Raw genomic sequence first — 13,597 nt, 5'->3', positions numbered from 1 at the left:
CAAAAGGCAAACGTTGCTTAAAAATCAATTGGGAATCATTACACAGTGTCCAGCCTTTTTCACATTTAAGATAAACTGTGTAATGACCAGAAGTTACAGTAGGTCCATCATGGAAAATTATTGCAACTGTTACAAAAGTTTTTCCTGAAATTGATAATTGCTGTCCTGTAAACTTCTTTATTAAAGTATCTAATTTTGAACCATCAGCTTTACAGCGTTGCATCATTAAAATTACATACTGTCCGTATTCCTTTAAAATTAACGTTGAAAACATGTCAGATTGACACTCACTGCATTCCATGCTATGATTAGCATCTTTAACTAATTTAGCAAAAGTGACTGTTTTACTTTCTGGCAATGTTAAATAAATAAACCTTTCAGAATCAACATTAGAGCCACATATATTATAACAGTTTTCACAACTATGTTCCCATTTATAAGAGAGACCAAATAAATTTTCAATGGGAACCCCTTCTTCTTCCAGTACCTGAAGAAAAAACATCAAGAATTCCTGTGCGTCTTGCTGTACATTTTGAGAAAACTGTGTTCGTCCTGAACATACATCTAAAAGTTTTCTAATTTCAGTAGCACTTTCTATTTGAGTTTTATCATTACTCAGCTTTTGAAAAAGGAGACTCAACTCAGAACAGAATCTTTTTCCCTGATTTACTATTATCTGCTCTTGCACACTTTCCAGATAAAATGCAACATTCAGCACTACATTAGCGTAGCAGTTGACACCAGAGCAATTTTCAAAATGACATCCTACAACCTGTTCTTCATTTTCCTTTTTCTTTTTGCTTGCAATTACATCACTCCTCTTTTTTTTCCTCCTCTCTACATCTTCATTACAGATATTCTCATTTCTCCTTTTACGAGAAACTACACGTTTCTCCAACACAGGATACTGACCTAAATGAGGAGCATAGCTTCTTCTTAATCTATTATACTCCTTTACACAATTTGCATCAGCACTAACTTTTGAGTCATCAAAGTCTATCATGAATAAACCTGATAATGTTTTCACTCGTGACAAAGCAACATATGCCATACCTTCTTTGAACACAGTTGAACCAATGTTCACAAATGCACAATCTACAGTCAATCCTTGAGACTTGTGAATAGTTACAGCATATGCTAGAGAAAACGGAAACTGCTTCCTACGTACATATAAGTCTTTCACAAGCATGAAACGAACTGAACAATGACAAATGTCTTTAACTTCTTCTATCTGATCAAATTTTATTTTTAAACATTCAATTCCATCTTTTTTCTGATAATTAATAAAACCCACAACTCTTCCCATAGCTCCATTAACTAAACCTTTTTCAACATCCAAATTTCTCCTTAAAAATACTCTACAGTTCATGCAAACATATAGATTTTTTTCTAATCCAGCTGTTTTGGAAATGTTCTTCTCTAGTGAATCCAATTTATTTTTCAGTGTGCCTGTTAATGTGACAGTAATTCTTCCATCCTCAATTTTGTCCACTGCTTCCAATTTCCTGATATCTTCCTTTTCCAATTTCAAAAGCTCCTCATTGAATATTGAGCATTCACGTAGAGTTGGCATTAAGCAGATGACACTTTTCTTTTCTGCAATGTTCTTGTATATGTTCTCTGCAACTATTTCTTCCTTTGGAAATAAATTATGTAGCAGCCGACTCTGTAATGCTTCAGTGCCAGCTTCAGTGAGTAGTCCAATTCTGATATCTTTCAGAATACTTCCATATTCTTCATCGTTTGCTTGCCTCATATTAGTAGTAAGTTCCTTGTACTCAAAGAAGGACCAAATATTTGCATTACCGATGCTTCCCAATGACTTCTTTGTGTCTTCATGTGTCACAGTATTAACACTGGTTGTCCTTTAACTGGAGTAAGTTGCAAAAGATCCCCAAAAACTATGACGTGTTTTCCTCCAAATAACACGTCATAGTCTGTCTTCAGAATTTGCTGCATTCTTAAATGCACAAAGGCAAGCATTAAGTTTGATACCATGCTCACCTCATCAATAATGAGAACTTGCATCTTCTTCAATACTCTTGAAACTTCCAAGCATGCTTCTCCAGTTAGCTTGTTGTATTGTATTTTGTTCTCATGCTCCACTGGTAACATTAGCAAACGATGTAAAGTGATTCCTTTTATGTTATATGCTGCTAACCCAGTTGGAGCAGTAACCACACAAGACAAAGTAGAATCCGTTTTTTGCTGTAGGTAGCTTCTGATGACTTTTATAAGGAAACTTTTTCCAGTTCCAGCTTGTCCGCTTACATACATCCTGATTGGATGAAATGATGTGCATGAGCACTCTTTTTTTTCATGTAGAAATCCGTGATCAATTTTGTTTCTGATCTCTTCATAAATTTGTTGCTGCTCTTCGTTCAGTTGTCTTTCCAAATTTTGTAAGTCTATAAATTCTTCTTGAGCTTGATTCATAGCCGTTTCCACTTCATTCATGGCTATTGATGCTTCATTTTCAACGATTGGTTGTCCTAGGGGATCTTGACTGAGTGTTCCTGAACTTTGGCTGTCCTGAGAACTGTCTCTAGCTATTTCTGCTGCAATTGTAGTTTCCTGTTCAATTTCTTCATTTAACATTTGCAGATAAGTTGAGAATGTACTGCATTGTATGCTGTCTTTGCAAGCATTAAAAGAATCTTCATAGCTTTGAAATTCTCCCAGTAGTTCATCCTCTGTACGCCATGGTTTAAACAGCTGTAAAAGAGGCAAGTAGTAAAATTCCTTTTTGTCAGTAGTGTCGCAACTCAGCTTCCTGTGATTTATCAAACTTCCTTTTGTTTGCTTCACCAAACATCCTTCCTCACCAATGACTTTATATTTTCCATTGTTGATGTCTTCTGTGGCTTTCCGTGATTAAATGTAGTTCTGCAGCACTTCATAGAGACACATGTTCTCCAGATGATGACTTCTCTTGGGATAAATGTGTCCAACATGTTTGATTTCAAAATATCTGTACTTTCTGGGTCATTCTCGGCCAAATATTCAATTTCTCCAACAGATTTCAGTACCCGATTTCTCATTGCTGCAAGGCCTAAACTTGCCCAAATTATTCTTCTTAATTTCGAGTAGAGACTTGCAGAAGATAACCTATCTGAACATTCGTAGGATCCAATTTCTCGATGCGATAACATCTTCAAACTGAAACTGTACAGCTTCTTACTGACAGTCTTCTCGTGAGAAATCTCTTCCCACATTTCCTTCAATTCTGTTTTTTCTGATTTCGTAATGTAAGACGTTACATATCGAGCAACAGCAATGGAATTGTCAGCTACATACTGTATATCCATGTTAGCATTCCACATGGATAAAATGACTGGGTTGTAGTCATTTATATTTTTTGATTCTTCTTTTCTTTTAAGGTTGTAGGTATTCTTAGGTGATTTTCTTGTGATAGTATGTCTCACAGATGACATAAAACTGTTTACTCTTCCATTTGAAAGAACAGGTCTAGGAAATCCAAATCGACATTTAGTGTAGTATTTATCTTTGCTCTTGTATTTCCGTCGACAGTATTTTCCACACCGATGACTTTGGAAACGTAAAACTTGCTCCTTTAACTTTTTCTCTTCTGTGTTTTTTGGTATAGCACATGTTGCATATTGTTCAATGTAAGATAACACTGCTTCATCAGCATCTGTTCCAAACTTTGGGGCATCCTTGATCCACAACAGCATATGAATATGAGGAGCACCTCTTGCCTGGTACTCTTTTCTCCAAAAGAAATCCACTACTTCTCCTCGAGGTGGATTTTTTTTATTGCAGATGAACGACATCACAGCCTCAAATCTATGATTGAAATATCTGCAAACATTAACCGGATCCAATGAGCACAGTCTTGTATTCGATGTTTTTAATGTTTGAATTTGCCTCTCGTAGAAAATCCAGTAAATCATCCCAAGCGTACTCAGCACAGCTTAGGGTAACGAACCATGTTGGTGTTCCTAAATTCCGTAACATGCATTTTAATTCACCATGGCGTCTGTACCAATATTCATTTGTCCCACGCTGACAAGCCATCAGATTGATCAGTTGTGTTTCCAAATGATCATCTCGGTGCTGCACTTTCTCCATAAAATCCTTAGCAGACACATTTTGTAAATGTACTCCACTTTTTAAAATGTGATTTACTGCATAAGACAGTGCAGACAAGTCGCTTTCAAATAAAAGATGGAACAAATAAGGAATACTTTGTCGAAATCTGGGATCTTCAGCATATAGTCTTGTAGTCCGATACTCAGAAGCTGGAATCTGTTCCGGACGTTCATCGTATCGTCCTCCTTTTCCTTTAGGAAACAGCTGGGGAAAACATCGAGCTTCCAAGCTCTCCTCCCATACACTCACGGGAGTTCCTTTTGCTTTCTTCATCTGAAACAGATCAATATTGTCTCCCATAACTTCTTTTGAATGAAGAGGATGTATGCTAAAATGTTCATAAATTTCTTCTTCCTTTGACTTGTCCACTTTTTCAATTTGTCCAGTTGGTGTTTCTGTGTCTTCTTGTAAATCTTCTTCTTCTTCTTCTTCTATATAAATTGATTCATACCATTTGTTATTCCTTTTCAAATACAAATTTGCTCTTTGTACTTTCCGTACATCTACCAGCTCCTGCCAAATCTTCTTATTCTTTGTAGGTACACCATTAACCAGAATAATTAATGGTTCAGTTTCCAAAGTATCCGCATCAATAGTTTCCATATTTTTTTTCAAATCCAAGGGCAAATACACCACTCTACCTTTTAAACCTCTCAGTAAATCTGAAGGAGGTAATTTACCAGTTTTGGGCTCCATACGTACTATGGTCTGGAACGGATGAACACATTGAATGAGTATAGACTCATATGTATTTAATTCAGAAAGTTCAGCAGGAATAGCATCCAATTCTAAATTATTATGTACAGCTCTGGTCGGCATTCTATTTTCTTCTAACTTATTATAACAGTATTTACAAATACGCTGAACTTCACCCAATTCAAAACAATTTTCAAGAAATATATATGTGGCAAAATCCTTCCACTTATAATTATCTTCATTTTCACTTTTTCTATAGAGATCAACATACCTGGTTTGTTTTCTATAATGAGTTCTGCGGCAACAAATACAAGTAATATTTGGTCTTTCATTAGAGATTTTTTCAAATTTTGTTATGTGATCATTAAATGTCTTACTTACAAATGGTTGTACATTCTCTTCCACTTCTTCCTCATTTACTGTGTCCTTTTCTGCACTGTTTTGTTCAGGACCAAAGTAACAAAACTGAATTTCATCAACAACCTTCTCTACATCTGATACTGACCCACGGAACAGAGCCCTATTCAATTCATCTAACTTTATTGCTGGACTTTTAGCAAAATACAACCGTCTCACAAACTTTCTCATTTCAGTATGATGAACAGCCAGCATTCTAAAATGATGGAAAACACTAATACACACTTTTCTAGATAGACAAGCCAGAGAATGACCCTGCAAACCAGTATTCTCTCTCACTCTGCATGGATCTAGACTTTGAAGCACCTTAATCTTCTGTTTTACACTTTTTTTACTATATTCTCTTAGAAACTCACGAAATTTATCAATAGATTCCTGACGCACAGTGCAAATACTACTACAATTCCAAGTGTACACTGGGGCTTTAGGACGTCTCCCCATAGCCTCATCCGCCATCACTTGTACCTCATCTCTTGGAACCATTATCTCCTTCTCCATTATGCAACCATTTTTCACTTCGTAAGCACGACCTCTGGTGTCAACTGCATGCAGCAAACTATTACTTTGAAAATAGCTCTCTTCATTAAAAAAAGGTTCACTACTTGAACTATGCATCCATTTTCCTAAAAACACTTTACAAAAGTTTGTTCTGTTCACTACTCTTTTCCTTTTGCTTTGTGATTTCAGTACATTAACCATTTTATCTAATGTACGCATCCTATTCAAAATTAAAATGAATAGTTTCCTTTTTAATTCTAATGCCTTTGCTGCAATGGCTTCAATTTCTTTTTTTCTCTTATAAAACTTAGCCTTTTGCTTATATTTCTTCACATCCTTTATCAAATTGGACATAACTCTTCTCTGAAACATTTTTCTACCTATCTCTTTAAACGCTGTTTTTCTGTTTAAGTTAATCTTTTTAGTTGCAGAAGGTATATTTGCATTAACTAAATGCTCAATTTTTTCCTCTCCTTTTCTATTGAAAACATTCTTTCCAGTACAGACATTTTGTACATTTTTCCTTTTTTTGAATATGTTCTTTAAAAAATCTTTTGTTTGCTTACCAGAAGATTTTTTCTTTTTCCCAACATGAGCATCTCCAACTAACTTAGGTCCTCCAGTTGTCTTCAAATATAGGTTTTTTTTGTGGTCTTTCTTTACTCTGGATTTTGTAGGCATCTTAAATTTTGTTCACTGCTCTTCAGCAATACCTGAAAAAAACTTTTAAAAAATTCCTTTATTTTATTTAAATATATTACTACATTTTTTATGTTCTTTAGAAATCTTAAAATACTATAAACCCCTTTCCTATAAATGAAAATCACAATAACACCTTCACAAATTAAATTTCTAAAAATAATTCCTGTGTGCACACAAAGTCATGCTTTGAATTTAGGCAGAAAACAAAATTTCTTTGCCAATTGCAAAGCATACTTTCTACTACTTTTTAGGCAAGTGAAAAGTACTTTTACAGACTGACACATTATGAATCCACTTTTCAGATTCTGATAAAAGCACATGTCCAAACAGCTTTTTCAGACCAGCACCATGTGTAACCTGGGTGACTGACTACACTCCAGCAAGGGCAACCAGCCTTAGTGATGCTGAATGTATTTCCATTACTGACTGAAACCTCAAACCCCACTCGCTTGTGAATACTGTGCATGATTCCACAGGGTAAGCAGCTGGGTGTGTGCTAAGAGTCTGCTTCTGCACCAAAAAATGGCTCCCCCTTTCCATCTAATGCAAATGTAAAATCACCAGAGCAATACGCAATAAATCTCTGCCTGTAATTCCTATTTGCACACAGAGTCATGTTTTCATATTAGTCACAAAACGACATTTCTTTGCCATTTTGAAAGCACACTTACTACTCTTTTTTTTGGCAAGTGATAAACACTTTTACAGTCTGTCACATTTTGAATCCACTTTTCAGATTCTTAAAAAAGCACATGTCCAAACTGCTTTTTCAGACCAGCACCATGTGTAACCTGGGTGACTGACTACACTCCAGCAAGGGCAACCAGCCTTAGTGATGCTGAATGTATTTGCATTACTGACTGAAACCTCAAACCCCACTCGCTTGTGAATACTGTGCATGATTCCACAGGGTAAGCAGCTGGGTGTGTGCTAAGAGTCTGCTTCTGCACCAAAAAATGGCTCCCCCTTTCCATCTAATGCAACTGTGAAATCACCAGAGCAATACGCAATAAATCTCTGCCTGTAATTCCTATATGCACACAGAGTCATGTTTTCATATTAGTCACAAAACGAAATTTCTTTGCCAATTTGAAAGCACACTTACTACTCTTTTTTTTGGCAAGTGATAAACACTTTTACAGACTGACACATTATGAATCCACTTTTTAGATTCTTAAAAAAGCACATGTCCAAACTGCTTTTTCAGACCAGCACCATGTGTAACCTGGGTAACTGACTACACTCCAGCAAGGGCAACCAGCCTTAGTGATGCTGAATGTATTTGCATTACTGACTGAAACCTCAAACCCCACTCGCTTGTGAATACTGTGCATGATTCCACAGGGTAAGCAGCTGGGTGTGTGCTAAGAGTCTGCTTCTGCACCAAAAAATGGCTCCCCCTTTCCATCTAATGCAACTGTGAAATCACCAGAGCAATACGCAATAAATCTCTGCCTGTAATTCCTATATGCACACAGAGTCATGTTTTCACATTAGTCACAAAACGAAATTTCTTTGCCATTTTGAAAGCACACTTACTACTCTTTTTTTTGGCAAGTGATAAACACTTTTACAGTCTGTCACATTTTGAATCCACTTTTCAGATTCTTAAAAAAGCACATGTCCAAACTGCTTTTTCAGACCAGCACCATGTGTAACCTGGGTGACTGACTACACTCCAGCAAGGGCAACCAGCCTTAGTGATGCTGAATGTATTTGCTTTACTGACTGAAACCTCAAACCCCACTCGCTTGTGAATACTGTGCATGATTCCACAGGGTAAGCAGCTGGGTGTGTGCTAAGAGTCTGCTTCTGCACCAAAAAATGGCTCCCCCTTTCCATCTAATGCAACTGTGAAATCACCAGAGCAATACGCAATAAATCTCTGCCTGTAATTCCTATTTGCACACAGAGTCATGTTTTCACATTAGTCACAAAACGAAATTTCTTTGCCAATTTGAAAGCACACTTACTACTCTTTTTTTTGGCAAGTGATAAACACTTTTACAGACTGACACATTATGAATCCACTATTCAGATTCTTAAAAAAGCACATGTCCAAACTGCTTTTTCAGACCAGCACCATGTGTAACCTGGGTGACTGCCTACACTCCAGCAAGGGCAACCAGCCTTACTGATGCTGTATGTATTTGCATTACTGAGTCCAACCTCAAACCCTTAAAGTATTCTTTATTTTTACCAGTACACCTTAATTTATCGTGAAAACATAGTCCATATTATTTTACATGTTCCTCACATTTAAATTTCTCCCAAAACAGAAAATAATAAACACAACTTCAACAAAAGGAATTCCATTTCTATTATTCATTTCTTAATTTACCATATACATCCCCTCTCAAACTCTAAACTCACCTTTAAAATGAGTTAGCTGTAAAAGAAATGTGGCACTCAAACAGCAGATTATCAGAGCCAGGATCTCTGTTCTTTACACCTCTCTCCTCTCAGCAGAACCAGATAATGGCAAACTTTCCCTCTCTTTTTCCACACATATACATGTTAATTTCAAATCTCAGTGCTTCCCCCTTTTTTTCAAATGTAATCACACATTTCTATTGGTTGAAAAACAACCCTTTTCCAAAAGTACCCTTCCCCCAACTTGACTTCTGCCTAGTACCCTTCCCCCAACTTGACTTCTGCCTGCTACCATAGCAACAGCTCATGGAACACTGCTGTGTGGAGTTAGGTCAGAAGTTCACCAAACAATGTTTCAATTCCACAGAGCAAGAGTGCTTGACTTTTCAAACCTAACAGCAAATCCATAGTACTGTTCTTTGGTAACACATTTTTCTGTACCAATACAAAACATGCTTCTATTAATTTACACATACAGCCTAGTTTTTATTCTAGAATGGTATGAAACAGCCAATCAGTTCTTTTTTTTATGAAAAAAATATGTATGCCTCCATTTCCAAACTGTCTTTCATTTCTTTTTACCATTCTACTGAATTACACCTCCTGAGTGCATCCAGTTCTCCTTTGAAGATGTTCACAGTGTGGATTGTAGGGCACAGCTATGTCTTCTGGAGTGAAAAGTATGCAGAGAAAACAGTTATGGTGAGAGACCTTGCTTTGCCAAATGTAGACATTAAATGGATTGGTCAGAGAGGGTTAAAGTGGCACCAATTGATGCCATTGGTGAAATCCTTCATGCAAATCCAACACCCTGACCTCATAATAGTGCACTGTGGTGGCAATGACCTAGGCACTTTGACTGGGGTAGGTCTGGAAATGCTTATGAAGGACACCTTTGCACAACTGTTTTCACTTTTCCCAAAAACTGCCTTTGTGTTTTCTAACATATGCCAAAGGCAAAAATGGAACTGGTCCAATCATTTCTGTCCGCAGATTGACAAAGCAAGAAAGCACGTCAACAAATCTGTTTCTGCTTTCCTCCGTGACTATGGTATGGGTTCCATTTACCACAACAACTTGCGTTACGACATGCAAGACATTTATAGAGGAGATGGTGTGCACTTCAATGATGAAGGGAACAGAGTCTTCCTCTTGAACCTTAGACTCTGCATCGGTACTTACTTGTAGGTACCACTAAAAAATCACTTCATAAACACAACGGCTCTTTTTAGAGCCCCCTAATATCTAAACTCTTAAATCTGCATTTCATTTCTTTTATTTTATTTTTTTTCTACCGTACGCGTACGTTGAGCTTACCGTACGCGTACCCCGCGATTTTTTTTAAAATCAATAAATGTTTTCTTTGTACTTTTCTGTCCTTCTTTGACCCCCTTACAAATGTTAGGGGGTCTGTAACTCTCCTCCTTGCCCCCTTTTCAAGATATCACTCTTTTTTTTCTGAGTGAAACACACGAAATGGCGGCCACCGCTTCCTGGTTTTGACCGATTCGAATGTTTACTAAGATCTAAGAGCCAATCAGAATCGCGCTCGCGCACGCCACCGTACGCGTACGGTAAGCGCACCGTAAGCGCACCGTAAGCTGGCTCAGATATATATATTGATTTAAAGGCTATTACTGAATCTACTGAACAGATTTACACCAAACCTACAAAAGGCACTTCCTTGACCTGAGGACTACCTCTCTGCCAAATTTCTAGTAATTCTGTTCAGCCGTTCGGGCTGTAGCTGTGTCTAAAGGTCCTATGGAAAAATGCATGGGAAAAACGCGTTTTGGGACCCCCCTTTTATCTCATTCCCCGCTTGACGAATCCCCCCGAGACTTTCAGGGTAGGAGCGGAGCGTAGCGCCCCACCTATTTTGAAATATTCGCGAGGATTCGTCGACCGGCGCCAAAGTTATTCAAAATAGAATGCTGCGGATTTCCTATGGAAACAGGGTCCTAACTATAACTACCTACTGGCGACCGCCAGTAGGTAATATATATATATATATTCACTGAAAAAACCATAGGTTTCACACACGTTATAGTTAGGAATTAGCATTTAAAAAACCTTAGAAATTCAGTGAAAAAACCATAGGTTTCACACATGTTATAGTTAGCTGGACATTTTACTCGTAAAAAACCAATGAAATTGCCCCGTTATAGTTAGTTCAGCTAACTATAACTCGCGCGCCCGCAATGCACTGCTGATGACGTCACATATTACATCACTCATGACATGGTCAGTGACATCACTCATGACATCACTGATGACATCTCAAATGACATCACTGATGACATCACTGATGACATCATCCTTGTGATAGAGTGGCAGACCTCCTCTCACCTTAATATAAGCTTTGATACACACATTCAAAAATAGAGACTAAAAATTTCAAAACAATGGACATACCAATACCAGTTACAACAACCTCTTCAGTAATTCTAAGATCCACATACACATCCACTCATTCACCAACAGTCCTATACAGTCACTCATACATGTACTCACTCATCATATGTACTCATACATCTATACATCCTGTTACACAATGCCACTCATCCATAGAGTTACTCACACACATAGTCACTCATGCTAATAAAGAATCAAACATACATTTACTTGCATATACAGTTATACACACACCACCACACTTACTTCTACGGAAACTTACACATACTTAGTCTTTTAAACAATCACTTATAGAAACACATACTTATTCATACAGGAACTCTTTCAATCTCTCACTTTCACATATACTCACATATATACACCAATAGTCACATATACTAGTTTAAAACGTATGTAGTTACTCCTGAAGACACTATTGAGACAGTCATTCACTCACTAACACACCCATACACACACTCATCCACCCATACAGTCCTGCACACATGCTGTGTTCAACACATACAAACAGTGAGTCACTCATTCATGCACCGATGCACTACGTAATACCCCCCACCGAACCATGCAGACACTCAGACTGATACTCAAAAAAACAACTAATAACCTAAATAGGCACCCATGTAGCTACTCACCAACCCATGCAGCCACTTATACACAAAGTGAGAGACTGATACAGATATTTACATATTTAAACATTATTCACTAAGCCATGTATTCACTATGATACACTTAATCAGTCAGTTACACAATCAATTTTTCAAAAACAAATCATCCATTTAGACACTTATATACCCATTTATTCTTCCATCGACCATGAGATATACATATATAAAACATATTTAATTTTCAGAATAACACACATTCACTAGATGATGTCATCAGTGATGTCATCAGTGATGTCATTTGAGATGTCATCAGTGATGTCATGAGTGATGTCACTGACCATGTCATGAGTGATGTAATATGTGACGTCATCAGCAGTGCATTGCGGGCGCGCGAGTTATAGTTAGCTGAACTAACTATAACGGGGCAATTTCATTGGTTTTTTACGAGTAAAATGTCCAGCTAACTATAACATGTGTGAAACCTATGGTTTTTTCACTGAATTTCTAAGGTTTTTTAAATGCTAATTCCTAACTATAACGTGTGTGAAACCTATGGTTTTTTCAGTGAATTTCTAAGGTTTTTTAAATGCTAATTCCTAACTATAACGTGTGTGAAACCCATGGTTTTTTCAGTGAATTTGCAAGGTTTTTTAAATGCTAATTCCTAACTATAACGTGTGTGAAACCCATGGTTTTTTCAGTGAATTTGCAAGGTTTTTTAAATGCTATTTTTTTTTTATATTCTTCATTTTTTTCAAACATATTTTTATTTTAATTTTCTTATCTTTTATAAAGACTATGCTTTAATTTTTAAAATCCTTAAATATTTTTTTTATATATATTTTTTTAAAATAAACATGTAAAATTTATTTCCAGATTTTTTTTTTTTTTTTTTTATAGTACGCGTACCGTAAGCTCACGGTAAGCGTACGGTTTACGCAACGTCCGTAATCTATCTACGCTGCTTGCGTATAGTTACGCACTTTGCGTAGCCGCGCGTACTGCGCGCGGGACGCGTGCGCGCTTACGCAACACGCGCACGTTACGCGGAAGTGCCGGGAAATGACTGTTATGCGCATGTGCGCAAGCGCGTGTCTTTTTTACGCGCACGCGTACTTTTTGCCGTAAGCGCACCGTAAGCGTACCGTAAGCGTACGGTAGGTCATGTGATCTTGAAACACAACTTTTGATTGGTTGAAACTACTTTCAGTTCTAGAACTCTCCTACACCACACCCATTCCCCTCATTTCTGCTTGTGATCCCTTGGGAGAAGGAGCTGGTTTGTCTTTGGGATACGATGGCAGAACAGCAGAGCTCTTCTGAGAGTGAGGCTAGCACCAGCAGCACTGTCTTGAGGCAGAGAGCGAGGAAAGTAAAACCTTCTTATGTTTGGGATTATTTTACTTTTCCAGAAGGCCAGCAAAAGGTGAATGCACCCTTAGTTACTTGCAAGCTGTGTCAGCGTGTACTTTCTAGAGGTAATCCTAACAGGAAGTATTCCTTTGGGAATCACACCATGAAGAGACACCTCCAGGATGTACACAGAAGGACACATGGTCATCTTTTTGGAGGTAACTCTTCAGAAAGACGAGCCAGTACATCCACAGCAGCTCAGCCTGGACCATCACCTGCAGGGCTTACTCCTTCTTCTGCAGGTCAGGTGAGCCCTTCATCTGTGGGGGGAGAATCTCCTTTTGCTGGCCCTCTGGAAATGAACCCTCGATTTCGGAAGGTTGATATTCATTGCACATTTTGTAAAGCTCTAATTTGTTATAGGGAGA

The 13,597-nt window shown here is 37.6% G+C and overlaps 1 long non-coding RNA gene across 1 annotated transcript in view; it reads left to right on the top strand.

The window, feature by feature from the left end:
• The window catches only part of LOC146776208 (uncharacterized), a 210,124-nt gene that overhangs the window by 131,360 nt on the left and 65,167 nt on the right, over positions 1-13,597 (top strand). The window lies entirely within an intron of this gene.

This window comes from Triturus cristatus, chromosome 12 (genome assembly GCF_964204655.1).
Source record: "Triturus cristatus chromosome 12, aTriCri1.1, whole genome shotgun sequence".
Lineage (NCBI taxonomy): Eukaryota > Metazoa > Chordata > Amphibia > Caudata > Salamandridae > Triturus > Triturus cristatus.
Note: the sequence above shows the minus strand (reverse complement) of the source record. Positions and strands in the feature narration are given on the sequence as shown.